The sequence below is a fragment of the Protopterus annectens genome, chromosome 1.part1 (assembly GCF_019279795.1).
Source record: "Protopterus annectens isolate FY-2018-M chromosome 1.part1, PAN1.0, whole genome shotgun sequence".
Classification (NCBI taxonomy): Eukaryota; Metazoa; Chordata; order Ceratodontiformes; family Protopteridae; genus Protopterus; species Protopterus annectens.
The window spans coordinates 1,231,107,168-1,231,132,056 of NC_056726.1; the positions used below are offsets into that span (position 1 = coordinate 1,231,107,168).

At 45.0% G+C, this 24,889-nt stretch overlaps 1 protein-coding gene and 1 non-coding gene across 2 annotated transcripts in view; one reads left to right on the forward strand and one right to left on the reverse strand.

Annotated features, from left to right (window-relative positions):
• LOC122815935 (protein ZNF783-like) overlaps positions 1 to 24,889 on the forward strand; it is a 362,214-nt gene that overhangs the window by 209,641 nt on the left and 127,684 nt on the right. The window lies entirely within an intron of this gene.
• On the reverse strand, positions 12,184 to 12,337 carry LOC122817680. The gene has a single exon (XR_006367316.1). It is a non-coding gene; the product is annotated as a 5.8S ribosomal RNA (ribosomal RNA).

The following is a 24,889-nucleotide window of genomic DNA, read 5'->3' on the forward strand; positions in this document are numbered from 1 at the left end:
CAGTGTGGCTCTTAATCAGTCCATTCATTTGCCAACTTTCATTCCCAATCCACAGAACAAGGGGGAGTGGATTTTGCATTCATTGGATGTACACAGACAACTTAGATTTTACTTGGACAGGACTAAATCTCGAAGAAAATCTGAACAATTGCTGGTAGCATTTGCTGCAGGGGCAGAGGGAAAGGCCATTTCAAAGCAAATCATTTCCAAATGGATAAGCCATTGTATTAATTTCTGCTATAAGCACCATGGAAAGCCTATTCCCCAGGGGATCAGATCCCATTCCACCAGGGCTGCATCTACTTCTACAGCCTTTCTCAGAGGTGTTCCTACCAGGTATATTATAGAAGCTGTTACCTGGAGTTCAGTTCATACTTTCACCAAACATGATCATTTACCATTTTTCTCTAAATCAAGAGCTGGCTTTGCCACTGCTGTTTTGCAGGGCCTTATAGCCGGTCGTAATGCTGTATAAATCCATCCTCCCAACCATAGCTTTGGGAATCTACCCAAATGTAATGACTGCAACAGTGAAACACGAAGAACATAGTACAGTTGTGTACACTTGCCATAAATGTAGATGTTCGAGTGTATTCAATGTTGCAGTCCTGGTTACCCTCCCTCCAGCCCCCTGTTATTTCTCTTACTTTGCCTCTACTTTCTTTTACTACACTTAAAAGCATTTTTGGTGTATTTGCTTTTGTTTGGAGGTATATTTTTGTATTTTAAATTATTTATATATATTTTGGTCCCCATTTGGGGGGGCACCTGACATCTGGGGCAAGAAAAACTGATGGAATGGCATCGGCTGTATGTTTTACACTCCTGACGACCTGACGTCATGGAAGAAGGGACAGCAACTGACGCAGGACCCAAAACTTTGTTAATAAGGCCGACTGAGGGCAACCTGCCAGCAGATTACCCAAATGTAATGACTGCAACAGTGAATACACTCTAACATTTACATTTATGGTAAGTGTACACAACTGTACTTTCCTGAGCCAGAGACTCCCCAGACTCTGGAATAGACTGCCCATACATTTCAAGCAGAGCGCCTCCTTGGCCCTCTTCAAAAGGAACCTCGACGATTGGATGGGAGAAAGGAAATTCACCCCAGGGATTACATCAGTCGACCTGCTAGACAGGGGTTCAGGGAAGTAAATAATGTGGGAAGAAATAGCCAGGGAATTGTTATGGCTAGGCTTGTATAGGCCCTAGGGCCGATAGCCTAGTAACAACCTATGAAACTATGAACTTGAAGTGACTACTAATCTGAAACCCCTAGCACAAGGAAGTCTGTTTTTAAGCTAATATTGAGACTTCATGTTTGCCAGTATTTTACATTTGGAACTGTTTTTACACTTTTATTGTGTCTGAAAGAAGTCCGATTTTTAGTGTTCTGAGCAGCTATTTGCTGCTATCTAGTCAGCTTTGAGTTCTGCCTGCTTTAGTGTTTTTGGTTTGCTGTAATTTTTGCTGTATTGCACAGCTTTGCTTTTACTTAAGCTGGGCTGTGCAGCACCAGGTCAATCCAGATTGTGTAGTAGACAGTGCATGCTTTTTATGGAGTACTTTACATAAAAGGACCTAAAAGGTGACTGTGCTTTTACCTTATTGCACTGTCGCAGATTTTATACTATGTCTTCTCTTGATCCATTGCCACTTAATTGTGTTGTATCTTGCTGCTCACTGCTGACATTGCAGAGTGCCACACTTCAATTACTGCAATGCTGCAGTTGTTGCTTCCTTGTCTATTCTGTTTTGTCACGCATGCTAAGTTGTGATTTTAATTGTATTGCTTTTCTATGTTCAGTGCTGTAATACTCAGAAAACTGTGCTTTACAATTTTTTTTCACTTTGCTTTGCTCAGAAATTGTGGCCCCTCCTGTGCCTGTATTGCTTTGTCATACCTGCTAAACATTTTTTTTTTTATTCCTATCACTTGGCTTAGCTCAGTTGTACCTCATGCCTGTATTCTACTTTTCACTGTAGACTTTTTATTCTTCCTATTACTCAAGTCACTTACATATGTTGTGATGTATTCAGCTGCATTTAGTGTTGTTTAACTGTTTCAGCTTTGCTGCAGTGTAATGAGCTGTGCTTTGCATCTTAGCTGGATTCCATCCTGCCACAGTACTAGATTGTTAGAAATTATTCTGATAGCCATTTGGCTATAATTGCAATGCAAAGAACTCTTGCCCATTCTGTTGCAACCTTAGTAGCAGACATATTTACTGGAAACCACTTGTTTCCTCAACAACACACTTTACGTAAGAGATGCAAATTCTTATTTAGTCTGACCACCTGATAAAGTTTGTAGAAATAGGGCTAAGAAACCTTTGCCACAGTGTCTGGATCACTAATACCATAAGCTTAAGCAGACACCACACAGTTCTACAAGTCTGAATGTAGATCCTAAACCCTTAAGGCACACTAGTCTGCAACCATGAAATGTAGTGTTTTAGTAATTGTTGATTTCTACTGCCAGGCATATATAGACACCACCCTCAGTAGGCTGGGTAAAAATAGAGTGATGGCTGCTCTTCCCTCTTCCCTCACCTTTACTGAGGGAATCCTGGTTAGATGTTCTTCGTGTTTCACTGTTGCAGTCATCACACTTTGGTTATCCTGCCAGGGGTAGCCCTTAGTTGGCCCGAATACCAGAGGCTTAGTATTTCTGCATCGGTTGCTCTTGCTTCAGGACTGACGTCAGGTCATCAGAGGTATAAAAGCAGGCAGCTGACACCATTACATCAGTCTTTCTTGCCGAGGAGCCCGAAGCAGAAGCAGTTCGCACGAGTGCCGGTCGGCCGCTACCTGAGCTTTCGTTTCCGAAATTTAATCATCTTGAAATCTTCTAAAGCGAAGTACTCCGATGTCAGAAAAAGTTGTCTCGCCTTTGGAAAGTAAATACCACACTGAAATTTCCATTCTTACTGCATCACCTGTTTAGGCCCAGACCATGACGTACCTCGCTGTCCGTTTAATGCATTGTTCAGTGCCCGAACTATTCATCGTCTGGGCCTTATTGTAGCTAAATACTTTCGTTCTCGATCTCTGTATTCCGAAATGGCTTTGGTAAGCCATCCGACTACCAATCTTCCAAAAAAAAACTAAGGATAAAGACAGAGACAGACCGCACAGGTCCAAAACTGCCAACGACGCTTTCGTTAAGCTAGTCACCAGTTCGCCGGTACTCAGTGAGGCACTTTCACAGCCCCTGATGCCCACTTTGATGGATTTGCAGGCCGCTACCGAGACCCATTCAGGGTCCGGTATCCCGCAAGACTCTTCTTTGACTATGGAACTGGCAGATGTCCCTACCTTGGATGGGTCTGGAGCCGCTGTGCAGGCACCGGCTTCTGAGGAAGTTCTTCGCACTACCAATATTCGACACAAACCAACAAATTATTTTGTGTCTTCAGTTCTTTCTAAAACTACCGAGTTTCTAAGGCCAAGAGTACGAGCTACGCCTAAAAAAACGATGACTCAAACTCAAGAGCCTGCTTCCTTGCCACAATCTCAGACACAAAATGGCAGAAGACCTGATCATGCTAATTAGGGGAAGCCAGCCTTCCCCTGCTAAAAGAAAGAGACTTGTCCCCAGCAGCTTTATCTGACCAAGAGTCCGACGACTGAGGTTTCTGAATATGAAGACATACCCTTATCTGCCTATGATGTAGAGGAATCCATTCCTTCTGCCTCCCCTCCAGAGGATTTTTCTTTTGGTGAAACCCTACATACTTTGAGAGAGCATTTCCATTGGGAATGCCAGGATTATCCTCAGTCCAAAAAGAGACTCTGGTAATTTTTAGATTTACCACAGCACAGACCCCTAGCTATCCCTCCTGTTCTCGATGTTGTGGATGATGTCTTTATGGAATCCAGTCTAACTCCTGATACTTTACTCCCAGCTCCAAGGAAGCCCTACAGGTACTACAGAGTCCCTGACTCTCACAAATTTCTCTTCAAAACTCCTACTGCTGACCCAGAGATCATCTCCCAAGGACCTAAAGGAATAAAAGCAACTACAGCTAAAAATCCCACCCCCACGGACAGGGATTCCCGAGCTTTAGACAGATGGGGTAAAAAAGTATACACCTTTGCAACTCTCGCCATTAGAGAATTGAATTGTCAGTTACACATGCTGAAATACCAGCAACATACCATGGAACTTATTAAGCAAAAATGATCTACCTTTCCTGACCCTGCAGAAAATAAAAAATTACTGTAGCTTATGTATTCTGCAAGCCAAGTCAGCAAGCATACCCTGCAGTGTGGGTTTGACGCCCTAGAAGCGTCTTGCAGGGCAGCAGTCACGGTTCTGTACTTAGAAGGCATGCCTGGCTTAAGGAGCAGACTTTACCAGACCATGTCAAATCAAAATTATTGGATGCTCCTCTGAACAAGGACAATCTATTTGTCACCAAAGCAGAAGAGGTTTTAAAAAAGATAGAAGAAAAGGCTAAGTCTGTGCAGACAGTCAAAGATTTTTTGCAAGTGCAGCCTCCAAGATTCAGTAGGCATTGCCCCTCAAAACATTGGTCCTTTCCAGGCCCTTCAAGGCCATCTCAAACTAGAGCCAGGGGAAACAGACCCCCCCCCCAGATTACAGTCTCAGGGTATGCAGAGATCTAAGCAATGGAGTACCTCCACTTCTAAAGAAGGGAGTGCTAAGCCACCCCCTTATGGAAAGAATTCACAATGACTTCTCAACTCCACTCCTTACCTCTGCCCAATTGCCTGTGCCCCTAGGAGGAATACTTGCCCACCATGCAAAAAACTGGACCTCCATCACCAACGATTGATGGGTCCTCAACATAGATCCCAGGGGCACAAATTTTATTTCCACACGCTGCCAACCCCAAAAGGGTTCCCAGACCTTGCCTCCAAACCAGTGGACAGAGGCACAAAACCAAGTTCATTCCCTGCTCTCCATAAGGGCAATTCAGCCTGTTCCTGCAGAACAGATAGGCCAAGGTTTTTATTCCAGACTTTTCCTGGTTCCCAGAAAAGAGGGCACCTTGCGACCAATCTTAGATTTATCCATTCTAAACACCTTCCTGGTGGTACCAAAATTCAAAATGCTCACCCTACAGCAGCTTCTCCCTATGCTGTCCAAAGATGCTTGGTTAGCCACCCTAGACCTAAAGGAGGTCTATCTGCACATCCCAGTCAGGGACTCCTGCAGGAAATGTCTACATTTCAGGGCAAGATCTATACATTATCAGTTCTCTGCACTTCCCTTTGGCTTATCCACTGCTCCCAGAGTTTTCACAAAATGCTTGGCTCTAGCTATTGCCTATTGCAGACAGAGAAATATTCAAATTGACCCCTAATTGGATGATTGCCTGATTCAGGCAGACGGTCAGGAACAGCTGCTGCAGCACCTGACATTTGTAAAGGACCTTCTAACCTCCCTGGGGTACACTGTCAACGAAAAGAAATCCAAACTAGTCCCCAGTCAAAAAATTGTATTCCTGGGAGGAAGATTGGACACTGCATCCCAGATGACATTCCTTACTCCAGAATAACAAACCTATCTGACAGGCTACTTCACTCAAATGGCCACCAGAACCCAGCTGTCCGCAAGGAAAATCCTGCAGACTCTAGGGTTCATGGCCTCCTGCATTCTACTAATTCCATATGCCAGACTGCATATGAGGAAATTTCAGTGGTAAGCGACACCACCAAAAGACTAAGAAAGACCCAGGAAGAGCAGGAAAACTGTGGTCGATAACAAATATCACTCAAATTCGAGCTACCGAAGAAATAAAGTAGTGTACAAAGTCCAATAATCTTGTTAGTCACAAATATCACCACCAACAAGCAAAAAAATCAGTACTGGGAAGTCGAAGTTGCTTTAATAGTCCAAAACCAATATAAAACAAACGAGCGCTTTCGCCTGGTGTATCCCAGGCTTTGTCAAGTTACAATATGTTGTGTGGCCATCCCCTTTATTTATACCATGGGATAGGCCAATCACTTGATTAGTTAACCCTTTACAACGTCATTTGACATTAAAAAACTCTTAAAAAATCTATACCCAAATATAAAATATATAAAATACAGTCAAATATATGACCTTTACATAATGTGTACTAGTTAAAAAGACGAATAATAACTACATACATTACACATGTATCAGTATACTAGATCATTTTCATAAAAATGTAAACCACTTGTAAATCATATGTACATGTTACAAAACTCAAAGACACAGAGTATTAATTGTCCACTGTCGACCTATCTAATCTGTTTAAAATTATTTTACCAAAAACATGTAAAAATCCGGGACCTGTAACATGTACATGTGATTTACAAGTGGTTTACATTTTTATGAAAATGATCTAGTATACTGATACATGTGTAATGTATGTAGTTATTATTCGTCTTTTTAACTAGTACACATTATGTAAAGGTCATATATTTGACTGTATTTTATATATTTTATATTTGGGTATAGATTTTTTAAGAGTTTTTTAATGTCAAATGACGTTGTAAAGGGTTAACTAATCAAGTGATTGGCCTATCCCATGGTATAAATAAAGGGGATGGCCACACAACATATTGTAACTTGATAAAGCCTGGGATACACCAGGCGAAAGCGCTCGTTTGTTTTATATTGGTTTTGGACTATTAAAGCAACTTCGACTTCCCAGTACTGATTTTTTTGCTTGTTGGTGGTGATATTTGTGACTAACAAGATTATTGGACTTTGTACACTACTTTATTTCTTCGGTAGCTCGAATTTGAGTGATATTTGTTATCGACCACAGTTTTCCTGCTCTTCCTGGAAATTTCAGTGGCACTTAAAAAGTCTTTGGTGCCAACATTCTCAGGACCTGGAAACCATCATACCTATAACAACCGTAATAATCCTAAACAATTCTGGAAGTCTATAAACTCACTTCTCCATCCAGGCTCAAAATCTAATCCCTGCCCCAACCCTAGCAAAACTGACCTTGAACTAGGCTCTGAATTTAATTCTTTCTTCATTGAAACCATTTCTGCCCTCACTAAATCCTTTCCTAACAATAACCCAGCCAATCCTCACCCTCCCCAGCCAATCCCACCAAACAACCATCCTCCTCTATTTGAGCTCAAACCCGTCTCTACAACTCTCATAAAAAAACTCCTATCCAAACTCAAACCATGCTCTAGTGCACCTGACAACATCCCCTCATCCTATCTAAAACTTGCCACAGATGGGATCGCTCTCCCAATCGGTATCATAATAAACAGATTAATAAAAGAATCCTATGTCCCCAAACTCTGACGCTCAGCCTTCATCCTCCCTCTCCACAAAGGAGGAAAAAATACTTGCATCTCAAACTTTCGCCCTATTGCCTTACTCTCCCCATCTCTAAAATCCTTGAAAAGTGCATCTACCTCCAACTTATGCCATTCCTCACCCAAAATAACCTCCTCACACCCACCCAGCATGGCTTCTGCCCTGGCCACAGCACCAACACAGTCCTAATCTCTTTCTTAGATACCGTTAATAAAGCTAGAGACTCAGGACAGCTAGTATCTACTGTTCTACTCGATCTGTCCAAGGCTTTTGACACTGTCTCCCACAACCATCTTCTTTACCATCTCTCTAACGTTCACATCTCACCACAAACTATTTCCTGGTTCTCCAGCTACCTATCAGAAAGATCTCAGGCTGTCAAATGGAAAACCACCATCTCTTCCTTCTTACCCCCCCCCCCCCCCCGCTGGTGTCCCACAGGGATCCATCCTCGGTCCTGTGCTATTTAACATCTTCATCAACAACTTCCACACTGTTATTCCCGACACCAAAATCATTCAATATGCAGATGACTCTACTCTAATCTGCTCTGCCTCAAACCTCCATGAACTGCTGTCTAAAACGCAAACTGCCTTCTCCAAAACTGAAAACTGGGTGCACCAAAACCACCTCTGTCTTAATGCTAGCAAATCCAAAATTCTTCTATTCTCACCCTCTAAGAACTACTCCTTCAACAAAAGTAACTTCAAAATCCTCAGCCAAACAAACACACCTATAGAAGTCGTCCATTCCGCTAAGCTTCTCAGCATAATTGTTGATGAAGAACTAAAGTTCGATATACATGTGCAACAAAACATTAAAAAAACACACCAAAAGCTAGGTATATTCCATAGGAACAACCACTTTCTCTCTAACACAACAAGGCACGCTCTGGCCTCTACTTTTCTCCTTCCTTCCTTATGGTGCACCTCTCCTAACCAACCTGTCTTCCTCTACCACCTCTAAACTAGAAAGCTGCTACAATAAAATCTCTAAATTTGCCTCCAAAGCTAAAAACTCCACTCATCACTGCCTCCACCTACAATCCCTGAACTGGCTAGAACTACCAAATCACTTAGACTATCTACAACTCTCCATAGCACACTCACTCACTCATATTTTATCCTACTAAATGCCCCGCTCTAACTAATATCCTTCCACCTTATATTCCCAACAGAGCCCTTAGATCTGAACTTTTCTATCCACAAACCTAAACATCCTGCCGGCCAGCTGCTCCTCTCCTATGCCCTTGGCAACAAATGGAACTCCCTCCCTTCCCCACTAAGAACCACCCCAAACACTGAAAATTTCAAGGCCCTACTTTTCAAACACCTGTCTACTAAACGGAAATGCCCCTGCCTCCTTCCTAGTTAATTTGGGAACACAAGTCTCCTCATTCTGATACTTTTACCCTATCCTCCTCCTATAGACATATTCCTACAACTATATCTATCTCTCCCTGCAATCTCCTGAGCTTTATCCCTCTACTTAACTACTTCTACCCCTAGAGCTAGATTTGCTCACCAAAACTGGTAAATACTACCCCTAGAGCTAGATTTGCTCGCCAAAACTGGTAAATACTACCTAATCCTTCTACTCCTACAGCTGTACTTGCTCTACAAAACTTGTAAATACTACACAATCCTTCTACTACCATAACTATACCTGCTCAACAAAGCATGTAAATATTGTAAATATTGAGCACTAATTTCTCTCTCTAATACTGTCACTCAAAGCGCTACCACTATTTCTCCTTTCTTCAAACTTAACTATCTTTTTGGAATCTCTAAGAAATACTGCTATACTATGCAAATGTAATAACCATAACTTAATGTAAAAAAAACAAAATTTTATTCAATTTCAGTATGAATTGTACTCTCATACTGTCCTGTATTCCTTTAAATCATATTTCTGCAAACTGTTTAATGTTTTCTACATTCTTGATTGTGTTGAAATCCTGTAATATTTTTATGCATTTTTGGAGCTTTTCTCCCCGGGCCTCCACTGAAAATGGGCCATGTTGACCCAGTGGACTTCCCCGGTAATCAAACTGGAATAAATAAATAAATAAATAAATAAATAAATAAATAAATAAATAAATCATTAATACCTTGTCTAAGGAAAGAGTTCCTTTGGTGGGCAGCAGCATGCAACCACAACAAGGGGCTTCCCTTTACACAACCCCACGCCGCCCAGACCCTAACCACAGACGCATCAGACTATGCCTGGGGTGCACATCTGGACGGCAGGTGCATTCAGGGCCACTGGAGCCCAAATCAAATTCATCTGCACATCAGCCAAAATGAGATGCTAGCTGTTCAGCACACTCTGATAGCTTTCAGATCCCTACCCTCACCGGGGTCCCCTACTAATCAAAACAGACAACACCACAGTGATGTGGTACATCAACAACAGGGGGGGACCCACTCTTACCCACTCTGCAGGCTAGCCATGACCCTGTGGAACATGGCCTCAGCCATGCATATTCACCTGCAAGCTCAATTCTTGCCAGGCAACCAAAACTATCTGGCAGACAACTTAAGCAGAAATCTCTTAGACCCACACGAGTGGCATTTAAACCACAACACCTTCAGCCTTGTGACCCAAAAATGGGGTACCCCAAAGGTAGACCTATTTGCCTCCCCCTACAACCACCAGCTCAGCAAATTCTGCACCAGGGTACCTCACAGCAAGGCCTGGAATGTGGATGCCCTATCCTTCCAGTGGGCAAACCTCTCAGTCTATGCATTTCCCCCTCTGCCTCTTCTTACGATATAAGGGAGGAAAGACCAAGGGCAATCCTGATTGCCCCAGACTGGCCATGCCAACAGTGGTACCCACTACTGCGCAGTCTGTCACCAGTGCCCTCATGGCACCTACCCCAGATCCGAACTCTCCTGACTCGGCAGGAGGGACAGTTCTTGCATCCGCAATTGCAGACCCTGAACCTTGCAGCCTGGCTTATTCCTTGAATTCTCCTCCAGTGGCCAGCCTAAGCAAGCAGGTACTTGGATGTCCTACGTGAAGACAGACGATCCAGTACAAGGAAATCCTATGCTGACAAGTGCAAAAACTGGTGTTCCTGGTTTCACACTAAAGGAGCAGATACAGCACAACCCTCCTTACCTCTCATTCTGGATTATCTAGCCGACCTAATCCACGGAGGCCTGTCCTTCTCTTCCATTAAGATCCATGCCTGTGCCATCTCTGCTCAGTACAGCACTGAACCACCTCTCTTCTCTCACCCTCTCATCAAGCAGTTCCTGAGAGGGGCTAACAACTTAAGGCCACCAAGAAGAGCCCCCACCCCTGCTTGGGACCTTAACTTTGTGTTGGAAAACCTCACGCTACCCTGCTTTGAGCCTGCAGTGTCAGCAGAATTAAAATACCTCTCTTGGAAAACGGCCTTGATTCTGGCCATCACTTCAGCTAGAAGAGTGTCTGAGCTACAAGCACTTATGGCTGTGGAACCCTTCATTATTTTTCATGTTGACAGGGTCTCTCTCAGAACTAACCCAACTTTCATGCCTAAAGTGGTGTCCAGTGTGGCTCTCAACTAATCTATCTATTTGCCCACCTTTTTCCCTAATCCTCAAAGTAAGGGGGAAAGGATCCTGCACTCTTTAGATGTGCATAGACAGCTCAGATCCTACTTTGATAGGGCTAAGCCCTTTAGGAAATCTGACCAGTTACTAGTCAGCTTTGCACCAGGGACAGAGGGCAAGGCTATATCAAAACAAACCATCTCCAAATGGATAGCACACTGTATCCATTTATCTTACAAACACCATGGGAAACCACTCCCTCAGGGGGTCAGAACACATTCCACTAGGGCAACTTCAACCTCTACAGCCTTTCTCAGAGGAGTCCATACCAGGGACATTCTGGAAGCTGCTACTTGGAATTCAGTTCATACCTTCACCAAGCATTACCACCTGCCTATCTTTTCCAAATCCAGGGCAGCCTTTGCAACAGCAGTCCTGCAGGGCATACTAGCCAGCCCCAACTCTTCTTGACTGCCTCCACCCAAGTGTGATGACTGCAACAGTGAAACACTAAGAACATAGTGCATCTGTGTACACCTACCATAAATGTAGATGTTTGAGTGTATTCACTGTTGCAGTCCTGGATTCCCGCCTTCCAGCCCCCTTGTCTCTCTTTCTCATTCCTTACAGGGCTATTGGCATTTACCTTTTACTGGTGGTGTTTTTCCACCATAACTTAGCTCCCTTTTTGTGGGCTCCTGACATTTGGGGCAAGAAAAACTGATGTAATGACGTTGGCTGCCTGTTTTTATACCTCTGATGACCCGACATCAGTCCTGAAGCGACAGCAACCAACGCAGAAATACTAGGCCTCTGGTATTTGAGCCGACTGAGGGCTGCCCCTGGCGGGATAACCCAAGTGTGATGACTGCAACAGTGAATATACTCGAACATCTACATTTATGGCAAGTGTACACAACTGTACTTTTCTTGCTTAAATTCAGTGGGTCACCACATCTGATCTTAGGTTGCGTTCTGAGCGTGGTCGTGGGTGGGGAGGGTGGCGGGGGGGGCTCAGGGACTGATGGATGCCTGTCCTCCCCTGGCCCCCACACTTGCTCCCCACCACTGCCGGACTCCAGGCAGAGGACGGCCGATGCGGCTCCGGTGCATGGGAGGGCAGCCTGGTGGTGGTACCACCGAAAGCCTCTGGGGGTGGGTGGGCCGGACGTGCACCTACTCTCTCCCATCCTCTGAAGACTTCCTGGCTCGGGGAGGTGGGGGACTCCTCTCCACCATCTGCATCTCTCCCGAGGGGATGGGGGGTCCGCGGTGGGCTCCCTCGACTCCTTGGCCACACCCTCGACTGGAGCTGGACACCCCTGGGGGTGATGGAAGGCACGACGACCCTCAGACAGGCATAACCCCGGGAGTAACCGGGAGCCACAAAGTGCGTTTGAAGTGTCAATGATCAATGTGTCCTGCAATTCACATTAGTTCTCGCAACTAGCTGCGTTCTTCATTGACGCAAGAGCCAAGAGATCCATCGCTCAGAGTCATACAAGTTTTCTTCTCGGTTGGCCAGGATGGCACCGCTGCCCACGCGGCGTCATTCCAGTCATCATGGGCATCATCACGGGCACCCAGACCAGGGTTACTGACCCCATGCCATGGGACGGCAGGGAGTCCCGCGGTGGCCGACATGTGGCCGAAACGCCAACCTTCCGGGTAAAGTTAGATATTTTTTTTATTACTTTGTCTTCCTATCACATCTTTTCTCTCAACCTTTTCCCTTTGTATTTGTTTTGGGTTTCTAGCATTAGTTGCTTTTTTTTTCTCTTTATTACCCGTTGTTCAAGGGTATTTGTGATTATTGTTGTTGATGGTACTTGCCTTTCTTTCTTTTTTTCCCTACCCGGTCATAAGGTATTTCTGACATACCATTGCTGGTATTTTTTTTTTTTTTTTTTTTAAGAGAAGAGAAATTCCTAATTTTTTTAACTCCCTTTAAAAGACTGAAAAATGTACGGGTTTTAAAAAGTGCACTTCCTACAGGCATACCCAGTTCTGATGGCCATAGGGAGTGTGTGTACTATATGGGAGCAGCCCACCTTGAAATTCTATGCTGCATTTGTGCAGGGTTTAACTATTGAGCCTTGAGTGATCGCTGCAATAAGCTGGTCTTGAAAAGGCTGCTTCCACCTTCTGCTTCTGCTGCTGCATCTGTTTCAGGAGCTCAAACCCCCCACCAACAAACAAAAATCTTCACTGGAGTCCAGAAAGCACAAAAAACTGTCTCTCACTCATTCTCCAAAATGTGCTCCAGCCTCTGAGCTACCAGCCAAAATTGTGAAAAGATCGGCTCAGACTTTGGAGACTTTTAAATCTGCTAGAACTCTGTCCTCATTTCATTCCAGAGCCCATTTCCCCATGACTCTGATCATCTTTTTTACAGGAGACCAAAGAGGATGTCTCATCCTCCTTCCACATTGCCCTTTGTCATGTCCTCCTGGAGCACATCTGAAGTAGATGTGGCTAGGATGATGACGTTTCTCAGTCAGATCCGTGAGCCTTCAGCCTGCTTCTCTCCTGCTGATTTCTCCTGCTTCTCCTATCTATCTGATTTTCAGAGCTCTGGGATCCAAGAATCCTGAGAGTTGATGCATCAGATCCAAAGGCAGTTAGTTCTTCGACTGAGTCCCTGATTTGTTTGGCATTGATCCCTTTAGAGCAGATTGAGTCTCGGAGCCAAAGCTTTGGTGCTAGGTCCAAGGGGGAGGACTTCAACTTGGAGGTTGTTGGAACTGTGTCTTCCCCTCTGCTGGACAGCTCTGGTTTGACTCCTGTCTCACAGCAGGAGCCCAGGCAGAGTCGATGCTTGGCAGCACCTGGAGCTTCAGTTCTGGTGTGGCCAGCAATGGCTTCTCCCAGCCCTTCTGCTTTTGAATTGGAGGAGAGGGCTTTCTCTCATCCAAGAGTCCAGTCTGTTTCTTCAGATTCCACCCTTGTACTGCTTTCAGTTCCATGTTCTGAGCCTCATCAGCCCGTCACACTGGGGCAGCCGGCCTGTTGCAGCTTCCAGGCAGTTCCTATGCAGGAACTTCCCGTCTTCTGATAACCTCCCTAGATCATCCACTGGTGAGGCCTCCTGGAAGAGGTTAAAGAGAAGGAGGTAAATAGATTCCCCTCTGGAATCTTTAACCAAAGACGCTGACTTCGATGAAAGAGAGGGTCCCCAAGATCTCCACCAGAAGACGTCTCCTTTGGAGATTAAGATCCTTAAACAGAAAAGTGGATGGTGTTTTGATTTCCCCTTCCCAGTAGGAGTCAGTTTTCCTAGAAGCCTTTGGGTTCAGCCTATCTATGTCCTGGGTTATCCCCTGGCTGATGACCTTGTAGATTTTCTTTCTTCCCAGGCATGGAAAGAAACTGATGTTGCAGAACCCATCCCTTGTTTCCTGACAAATTTCTTGCCCCTCCAAAAGAAAAGTCTAATTGGAGTAAGGGTGTTTTTGTGGATGATATGGCTGTGGTAGCAGCCACTAAAGAGCTGGCAGACCTCTTCTAACAGAGATTCTAGGATGTTGGAGATATTTGGAAAGTGTATTTATTCCTCAGTGACTTTTGCTCTTTGTTCACTGAATTATTTGGCACACTTCACTACACTGCAGAGAGATTTGATTTAAAGAATTCCCCAGATCCCCCAGTCCATATCCATAGAGGAACACAAACAGCTATCTTCACAACTGGCCACCCTTCAGTCTCTCACGCAGCCGGATGTACCTAACAGGTAGTGGGTTCAGGCATAGATGTAAGGAGACATGCCTGGATACACTTATACGATTTTATGGAGCTGTTCAATTTTTCCTCCATGTTTCCTTTGGATCTTCCTTGTGTGTCCCAACAGTGAAAGAAACACTCCTCCACAGTGAGCAAGACAGGAAGATCTTGTCTCCCATTAAAGTACTTTTTTTTCCTACCCTACAGAATTCCTTTTCCAGGAATCAGCATGGAGGTAGAAGGATGTGGTTCCAGAAGTCACAAAGTCCTTTCCAGGACTCGCGAGGGGAAATTCCCCCAGAGACTGAGGGAAGTTCCAGTGGAAGACACTGCCCTTGTGGAAGAGGACGCCTGCAGAACCAAGGATTTTCATAGGTTCATAGGTTTATACTAGGCTATCTGCCCTAAGGCATTTATAAGCCTAGCCCAAAGTTTTGTGGCTTACGCCACCCCTTATATGAAAAAATACTGTACCCATTAGTTTGTTGTGCCTCTGTCCAGCAGTGACACAAAGATGATTCCCGGGGTAAACCTATGATCTCCCATCCACAGGTCAAGATTTCTCTTGAACAGAGTCAGCGAGGTGCTCTGCCTCACATGGACTGGGATTTTATTCCACAGCATAGGGAGTCTCTGAGTGATAAATCTATCCCTCCAGCATGTCCTATTTATATCCGTGCTAAGGTTTAAGTCGCTTGCTCTAGGGGTTTTGGTGGATTTGGATTTTTTGAGGTGGAGCATGTCCATTAATTCCGGGTTGGACATGGCCTTGTATGTCAGGCACATGTCACCTCTGAGCAGACGGTATGCGACTGAATAGAGCTGGAGTTTCTTCAATCTGGCAGCATATGACAGATTTTGGAGTCCCTTTATCCTTTTGGTGAGGAACTTTTGGGGTCTCTCCAATTGCTGCAGATGTCGGGTGAGATACATCCCGAATGGGGCATTGTACTCGATCATTGGTCTGATAAGTGAAGAGTACAGGGGAACAATAACCTCACTAGATCTGGATGTGAATCCCTTCATGATCAGGTGGGCAATGTAGAAGGTCTTTCTAACCACTTTAGCAACGTGAGTGTCAAAAGAAAGGCCACTGTCAACCTGGGTCCCCAGGTCCCTGATAACCTCTTCTGTGCTTAGTGGATTGCCACCTATATGGTAGCTTGGGGTTACCTTGTTTTTCCCGAAGGGTATGACTATACATTTTTTGGCGTTTAACTTCAGGCCATGGCTCTGGCACCAGCTATCTGTTTCCGTGAGTCCCTTCTGAAGGATATCCGTGTCCGATGCGCTTTCCACTATGGCGCCCAGTTTGCAGTCGTCTGCAAACTTTGTCAGCCAAAGTCCTCCCATGTTGGCCTGTACTTCTGAGAAGTAGATGCCGAACAATAGGGGGCCAAGGACCGAGCCCTGTGGGACACCACTTGTGACCGGCTTGGAGTCTGACATAGCTCCAGCAACTCTAACCCTGTGGGTTCTGTCCTTAAGCCAGTTTGCAACCCATCTTGTGACATATGGGTTTACATTTAAGCTGGTAAGTTTTTCTACAATACCTGAGTGGGGTATTGTGTCGAAAGCCTTTGCAAGGTCAAGGTAGGCTATATGGACTGCCTTTCTCTCATCAATGGCCTTGGTGACTGTTTTGAAGAAGTCGACCAAGTTCAAAAGGCATGATCTGCCCTTGACGAAGCCAAACTGGGTTGGGTCCAATGTCTGCAAGTCCCCTATATCTTTGTTTATGAGCTCCATTATGATCCTCTCCATAGCTTTGCAGACTAGACTTGTTAAGCTTATGGGGCGGTAATTACCAGGGTCCGTAGAGGCACCGCCTTTGTGGAGTGGGACCACAGTTGCCGTATGCCACTCCTTGGGCACGTATCCTGTGGTAAGGCTGAGATTAAACAGCTGCCTTATGTGCAGGTTTAATTCCTCATTTAGCTCATGTAGCACATAGCCGGGGACACCATCCGGTCCCATTGATGCTGTGTTTTTAGCTTTAGAGAGCAGCTTTCACCTGCGCATTTGAGATGTCTGGGAGGCTACACTCCGCTGGGATAGTTATCTCTCCTTTAGGGGGGGAGAGGGGGGTGAAGTTTGCACTGAACCTGTCTGCCAGTATGTTGGCAATGTGTGTGGGTTCAGTGATTTTTGTATCATTTTGGACTAATTCTGAGCATATCTGGGAGTTTCCACCCAGGTTCCTAACATAGCTGAAAAAGGCCTTATGATTGTCCTTTGAATCCATGGCAATTTTCTCTCAAAATTGGCCTTAGTTGATTTTATGAGTGCTCGTATTTTTTTACTAATAATGATCAGGGGTGACTTCCCTTTTATGGATTTTGTTCTTTCATGTAATAGCTTTCTCCTCTTATTGTAAAGTTTGTTAATGGCTGGGGTCCACCAGACTGGACGTTTGCCCTTTGTGGAAAGAGTCTTGGTTTTATTTGGGATTGCCTGATCCATGCAGTCCTGGAGGTGTTCATAGAAGGCATTTGTAAGGGCTTCCGCAGCTTGGGTTGTGGTTTCCACTAGCTCAGGGGCTTTGAAGGATACCACACCAGTCTTGAGTAGTGTGAAGTTTGCTTTAGAGAAGTTCTTCACTGTAGTCTTTTTTGTTTGGTGTGGGGGCGGGATGTGGATTTCCAGTGAGATTAGTTTATGATCAGATCTCACCAATGAGGGATATACTTCCGGTGTGGAGCATTTTGTCCCCATGTTTGTGATAATGAGATCTAGTATATTTTCTCCTCTCGTGGGAACAGTGACTAGCTGTTCCATGGCATTTGAATTTATGAACTCCAGGAACCGTTGGGCTAGAAAGTTAGGGCTTGAGTAATGTTCCCAGTCTATATTCGGGTAGTTGAAGTCACCCAATATGATGGTGTTTGGAGATACATTTATACCCTCCAGTGTCTTCAGGAAGGCTGTGTGGGGTTCCTGAGTTTGAGAGGGTGGCCTGTAGCATGCTACAATTTGTAGAGCAGTTTTGCCTATGGTTAGTTGCACCTGGATGGTTTCGAAGCTATGCGTTGCCACCAACCTGGAGGTGTGGGTATCCTTTATGAATATGGATACACCCCCTCCTTTTGTGGTGTGGTCCGGGTTTTGGGGCCGGAACGCATGATATGAGGTAAAACCTAATAGTGCCGGGGTGCTCTCAGGAGCCTTGAACCAGGTTTCAGTTAGAGCACAGACATCGATGTTCTCCATACTGAGAAGGGCCTCGAGTGCGTGCATTTTGAGATTTAGACTTCTGGCATTGAGCAGCATTACCCTCAGTTTCTTCCCATTTTTGTTTTCTAGGGTGGTAGGTTTAGAATTTGAGCCTTGCCTAAAAAAGGCACTATGGGGGTGGCAAGAGCCTTAGCCAATATCTGGAATCACAGGGGTGACAGGTGCAAGCCGTCCCTTGCGAAGCAGCGTGGCTTGTCAAGTATGTCATCCCAGGCAGACAGACACTGGATCCCCTTTGAATGACACCAGACATTAAGCCAGTTGTTAAAGCTGATCATCTTATCTCTATATTGTGGCATCATTCTTGGTGAAGGAAGGATACTGCTCAGGGTCAGGGTCATACCTGCCTGGGCTACATAATCAGAGAGCTCCTCTATGTCTCTTTTCATGTAGTCCAGGGAGGTACGTCTCAGGTCGTTCACACCAGCATGGACAATGACTGTGTCATATTTGTACTTGCCGTGGAGTGACCCGAGTGCTTGTGTTATGTGGCGGATTCTAGCGCCCGATAGGCAGCTTACTGTGACCCTCTCCTTGTTCAGCCTGGTGAGTGGGACGTCAGTGTGTCTGACTATGGAGTCACCTATGACAAGTATGTTTGGTGTTGTATTTGGCCTTAAGGGCTGTGACTGCTTTGCACACTGATTTTGTGGTTTATGTGTTGCTTGTGGGGTGTCTTGAGGTAGCAGTTGTTTGGGTGTCTGCTTTGGAGGCCTCTGCTGTTTAGGTAAATTTTACTCAGAGCCTCCAGTATGTCTTTGTGTGTTTATGTGTTTGATTCAGTGGTGTGGTAGCATTATGTGAGGCTGGTTTTGTGGTGTGTGTAGTTGCCTTCTCCTCCTGTCTGGTCTTGCCAGTCCTGAGTTGAGAGAGCTCAGCCTCCAGTTTGGCTAAATAGCTGCATCTCTCGCAAGTATTTGTGTTATGTGGGAGGAGGAGAGGGTTGTCTGTGTACATGAGGCAGTTATAACATTGCCTCAAGATTCCCAGATTCACCAGCTGGACCAGAGAGGAGATTGACAACTGACCTTTGGACATGCTAGAATAATATTGGGAATTCCTTAATAATTGAAAACAAGGGCCAGTGGGGAGTGAGGGTGTAGTGCTTTTAATTTTTAGTGCTGACTTATATAATTGCTTTAGTGAGCAAGTGCCAGGTAACTTGAGTGCAATGTGTTACAAGTAACTAAATGCAAAAACGACAAACAGTAACTTTCTTTCAAGTGAAACAAGGAAATAAGTACAGTAAGCAATGCAGATATCACTAGTGATCCACAGAAGCACTGAGAAGCCAGGTATTAGGTGGAATTAGCGTTCCAGGGAAATAACAAGCAAACAAACAACAAGCATATAAACAAAGCTAGATTCAGCAGGCCTTGATCTAGTCTATGCTACAGCAAACAAGGTGTACCAATTTCAGTAAGATACAGTTCAAATATTCAGGCACTATAAACCTTTAACCAGAAATTCCCAGCTCAGAAGGGCAGAGTCCAGCCTCTTCTCCCACAAGAGTGCAGACCACGAACCTTCTTAATGTAAAATAACTGGCCTGAAGCCCAAGTGCTTAAACCAGCACTAATACACTTGGACACTGGGCTCTCAATCAGCAGTTCCCAACTTAGAAGGATGAAAGCTACCTGTCCTGCCACCACAGTGCTTGCCACAAACCTTCCTAATGTAAAACAACTGGTCTGAAGCCCAAGTGCTTAATCCAAAAGACTTAGAATGATAGCTACGCTTTAATCAAAAAAGTGCAGATAAAGGTACTTAAATTCTCTTATACGTCCAGTTGAATATAACCAAGTTCTTAGCCGGCCAAAGCTGGGGTTTTTAAGCAGAAAATATGTCACACTGTACCACTTGACTTACCTTCTTGGATATATATACTTCCAGCACTCCTGAAGGGTTGTCTGACTGCTCTTCTCCAGATGCAGTCATGGGGGTACTTGTCACTGCACCCCAGAAGCCTTGGCATCAATAACTAAAGACACTTGGGTGCAAAAGATTATATCCAGAGGCTGTTTCATTCCTTTTTTGAAAATTCCACCAACCAAACGGAAAAGGCTCCCTAACCTTCCATTCAGTCAGCGGGAATTAGCAGCCTTAGAAATTCAAAAGCTGCTAAACAAGAGTTTGCAAAGAGGTCCCACCAGACCAGAGAGGATTTGGAACTTACTCAAGGTTGTTTTTAGTGCCAAAGAAAACAAGGGGACCTGAGACCTTTTCTGGACCTCAGCAAGCTCAATCAATTTGCAAAGAACTCAAAGTTCTGGATGGTCATGGTACAGTCCATTCTACCATTTCTATGAAAGGACAATTGAATGTGCTGTCTCGATCTCTAGGATGCATATTATCACATCAAAATGAACAGATGGTCCAGAAGAGATCTGCACTTTTGGCTGGGGGCCAGTCATGGTCAGTTCAGACCGCTGCCCTTCAGTCTCACCACAGCCCCAGGGGTATTCACCATGTGTATGGCAGTGGAAACAACTCACCTAAGACTGCTCAGATTTAGTGTGTTTACATACCTAGATGATTGGCTCCTCACCACGTCGACCAGTCATCTCCTCAAAAATGCCAAGAAGTACTCGAACCAGCTACGTCAGTCTTGAAGCATCACAGTCAATTATGCCATGTTTCATCTACAACCAGTCTAAGTCTTGTAATTTATAAGTGCTCACCTGGACACCACCAGTCAACTAGAATTTCTTCCATCAAAGTGCAGTGTAAGATTGCAAGTGAGACAGATTCTTTCACACCCTCTTTCCCCCAGCAGAACTGATCCTCCAGGCTTTGAGGTCAATGGCGGCTGCCATAACCTTGGTCCCATTGGTTTGGTTCTATATGCATGTTCTTTAATGGACCCTGGTTGTTCAGTTGTCGATTCTTCAACATCCTCTCTCTTCACTGATAAAATTTGCTCGGGTTTGAAGACATTACCTGCTTTGCTGAATACAGATCGAAATTTGTCAGGGACACCCCTTTGTGTTTCTACCTCCATTAGTCATGGTGACCATGGATGCTTCCCAGTTGGGGTGGGGGGCTTTTCTTGTGACAGACAGTCCAAGGCATGTTGTGCCCAGAAGAGACCAATCTGCATATCAGTTTTCTGGAGATGAGGGCTGTCCTAGCGTTGCAGACCTTTCAGGACTCCTTCCCTCAGGGAATGATTGCTGTTCAAACATATATAGCATGTCCGTAATTTGGTACATCAGTAAGAAGGGGAGGAACGTGACCCTAGCCCCTTTGTCAAGAAGCAATGGGAGAAAGCAGTGGGGGATCTCTTCCAGCTGCTTTCTTTTTGCAGTGCATATACTGGGGAAATCCAGTGTGCTAGCAGACAAACTCAGCACATACATTCTAATTCTTCATAAGTGCTCTCTCAATCAGTTAGTGGCAGAGATGTTTTTCTGTCGATGGGGTCAAACTTTCTGCAGTCTGTTTGCCTCTCCTCACTACAAGTGCAGCAGGTTCTTTGCCCCCCCCCCCCCTCCTGGGGAGGGGATGTTACCTAAAGATGCTGTAGTTCATTTTTGGTGCGCCGGTCTCCTTTATGCTTACGCCCTCCATTCCTCTAATCCCTAGATTTCTACAGAAAGCATCTCTGTTGAAGAGCATGGTTATCCTCATTGCCCCCCTTTTGGCCTCATCAGTTATGTTTCCCATTTATTTGGTCTCATCTTCTGTATCCACCGTGGATACTGGACCCCAGTCCAGGTTTGATCTGTCATCCCTCAAGGATGGTGCACCTGGGCATTCCAAGCCTCAGATTAACCACATGGTTACTCCAATTCCCCCTAGAGGTTAAACAGCACAGGCTTTCCTCCCCAGTCCACCAGGAAGATTTACAAGTGTAAATGGGAAAGATTTTCCTTTTGGTCCCATCAAAGAGAATTGAATCCTTTCACTACTGTCCTGGATTTTCTAGCTTCAGTTTTTCAGGAAGGTGTTAGATGTGAAGTTGTCTTATCTCGCCTTCATTCTGTACTGATGGGTTCAGAACCGATCCTCTGTTCCGACTCTGCTGTTTACAAAGGCTCAAGGTCTTCAACCAACTTGTGGTTTACTCCCTATCCCATGATGCTCGTTTGCCGCTGAAAAGATCGGGTCATTCATCTAGCTTTGGCTAAGTGAAAAACATTTTTGTACATTTCTTTAGTTTAGATAATTACTTGCTCTTTTACTTAGTTAATTCTTTGATCATGCTTAATTTAGAGAGTATCCGGCTTACTTATCAGTGTGCATTGTTCGTTTTTTACCGGCCGCTATTTTATTTAGGCTTAAATAGTTCCCCTATCCCATTTTATCTACATTTAGCATAGTATAGTGTACATTTATTCTAACTGTTTGGTTTTGAAGACTGTTAGATACTTTTAAATACTTTGCAATAATAAAAATAGTTTTTAGGAATATTTTTCCTGTCAGTTTGTGGATAAGCTAGTGTGTGTGTGTGTGTGTGTGTGTGTGTGTGTGTGTGTGTGTGTGTGTGTGTGTGTGTGCGACTGCATAGATGTCCTTCAAGGATGCATCTGCAGTCATAACATATGGGTTGTCCTGCCTCAGGCAGCCCTTCGGTCGGCCTGATTCCAAAGTCTGGGTCTGGCCTCGGCTGATGTCGCATCTTCCCCGACGTCAGAGCTGCTGGGGTATAAAGGCATCAGCCGACGCCATTTTCCTTGGTCTTTCTTGCCGCGCGGTGCCCGAAGCAGAAGCTGTTCGCAAGTGCCGGTCGGTCAGATCCAGAGATTCAGCTACCGAAGACTTCTAAAAAGCTAAGTACCCCGTTGGGGACTCTTTCTTGCCTCAGCCGATGTCAGACAAAGTAAATAATTGTTTAACTTGTGGGAAACAAATACCTCATAAGTATTTCCATTCCTACTGCCTTCCTTGCTTAGGCCCAGACCACGACGTATCAGCTTGTTTAGCCTGTGCCTCCTTCAACCGATGGACTCTTAGACGTCGGTCGGAGTTTGCAGAAGAGTTTTTTGGATCCGCTTTTGCATATAAAATGCCGTCGGAGACTCCGACTACACATTTAGCCAAAAAATGCAAGGAAAAGGACCGACACTCATGCCCGCGGTTTCGCTGAAACCACGGTTAGGCCTACCGCGAGTGTCTCGGTTTCGGCTGAAACCGAGGCCTCGGTTCTACCTTCTGCCGAAATCATACCTCCGACAACCGAGGCCAGTGAAGCCCCGGCCGAGTCGGCTAGAAATCCCTACCGAAGAAGCAAGCGCACAAGAATTGTCCGACACCATTCCTTTGGACATTTCCACTCCTGCACGTGGGGCAGCTAGGCCCCCTGCTTCTATGTCTTTTAAGGCTTTCTCCAGGGCTAAAGCAGCTAAAATTACAAAAGCTTTACCTGCAAAATCAACTTCTCAGAGACCTTCCTCAAGTTCCCGGATTCTCAGTCTTGCTGAGGACCTTATATCTCTGATTAGGGGTTCCCAACCTCACCCAGACAGGGCCTCCCAACCTCCTCCTGACAAAAGGCCCAGGACTGAACCACCTGAACCTCTCTCCTCTGACTACTCCTCGGATGGATCTGATTTGTCAGACCATCAGGAAGGGCCATACTCACCTTATGAGGATTCAGATGCAGAAGACTCTATCCCTTCTGCTTCCCCTCCAGAGGAATTTTCCTTTGGGGAAACTTTACACTCTATGAGGGAACACTTTCAATGGCAGGGTCAGGATTTCTCTGATTCTAGAAAAAGACTAAGGACTTTCTTACACTTGCCACAGCATAGGCCTTTAGCCATACCACCTGTGCTAACTGTAGTTGATGATGCATATAATGATGTCAGCTCTGACCCTGATTCATTTCCCCCGGCCCCTGCCAAACCTGACAGATACTACAGGGTTCCGGATTCCCACTTCCACTTGTATAAAGCCCATGCTGCAGACCCAGAAACTATTTCTCAGGGCCCGAAGGGTGTTGCAGCTGCCACTGCCAAAAACCCACTACCCTCTGAAAGGGAGTCAAGAGCATTAGAGAGATGGGGAAAAAAGGTTTATACATCTGCTACTCTTTCTGCCAGGGCTTTAAACTGTCAATTCCATATGATACAGTACCAGGAATATTTGTTAGATCAGCTGAATAAAAAGCTTTCTTCTCCTGAACCTTTAGACCGTAAGGCCCTTCAGGATTTGGTACACAACTCTCAGCAGGTCAGTAACCATTTCTTAAAATGTGGCTATGATGCACTGGAAGCTTCATTTAGATCAGCTATGACTGGGGCAGTAATTCGTAGACATGGCTGGCTAAAAGAGCAATCCTTGCCGGACCATGTCAAGGCAAAACTTCTAGATGCTCCAATGGAGAAACAAAGTTTATTTGGCTCCCCTGCACAGGAGATTCTAAAGAAAGTGGAAGAAAAAGCTAAATCTGTGCAAACAGTTAAGGATTTTCTGCAGGTCCAACCTCCGTGGTTCAGCAGAAACTGGCCTTCAAAGAATTGGTCCTTTCCAGACACCTCCAAAGCACAGATGGGCAGGAATAGACGCCCTAGAGGCAGAGGTCAATCAAAGGGTGCCTACAGGGGTCGCCAGTGGCAACCTGCCAACCAGAGGAGTACTGCCACAGCTGCAACTACAACCACTTCCACAGGACAAACACAATGACTTGACTCTGATTCCGCCTACAAGGGAACAACTGGAAGCACCCTTGGGCGGAAAATTGGCTTTATTCTCAAAAAACTGGCATTGCATTACAAAAGACAAATGGACATTGCAAACAATAGACAAAGGATACAGGTTTCATTTCCACACTTTACCAAGAAGGAGCGGAATGCCAAACCTTCCACCAAACCAGAAGCCAGAGGCTTTAAGACAAATCAACAATTTACTTCAGATGAAAGCAATAGAAAGGGTACCATCTATGGAACAAGGCCAAGGATTTTACTCCAGACTATTCCTTGTACCAAGAAAAGAAACCCAATGGAGGCCTATTCTCGATTTGTCCGCACTAAACACATATCTCATTGTACCAAAATTCAAAATGCTGACCCTACAGCAACTTCTTCCCATGTTGGGCAAGGAGTCTTGGCTGGTGACTCTAGATCTCAAGGAGGCATACCTGCACGTCCCTATA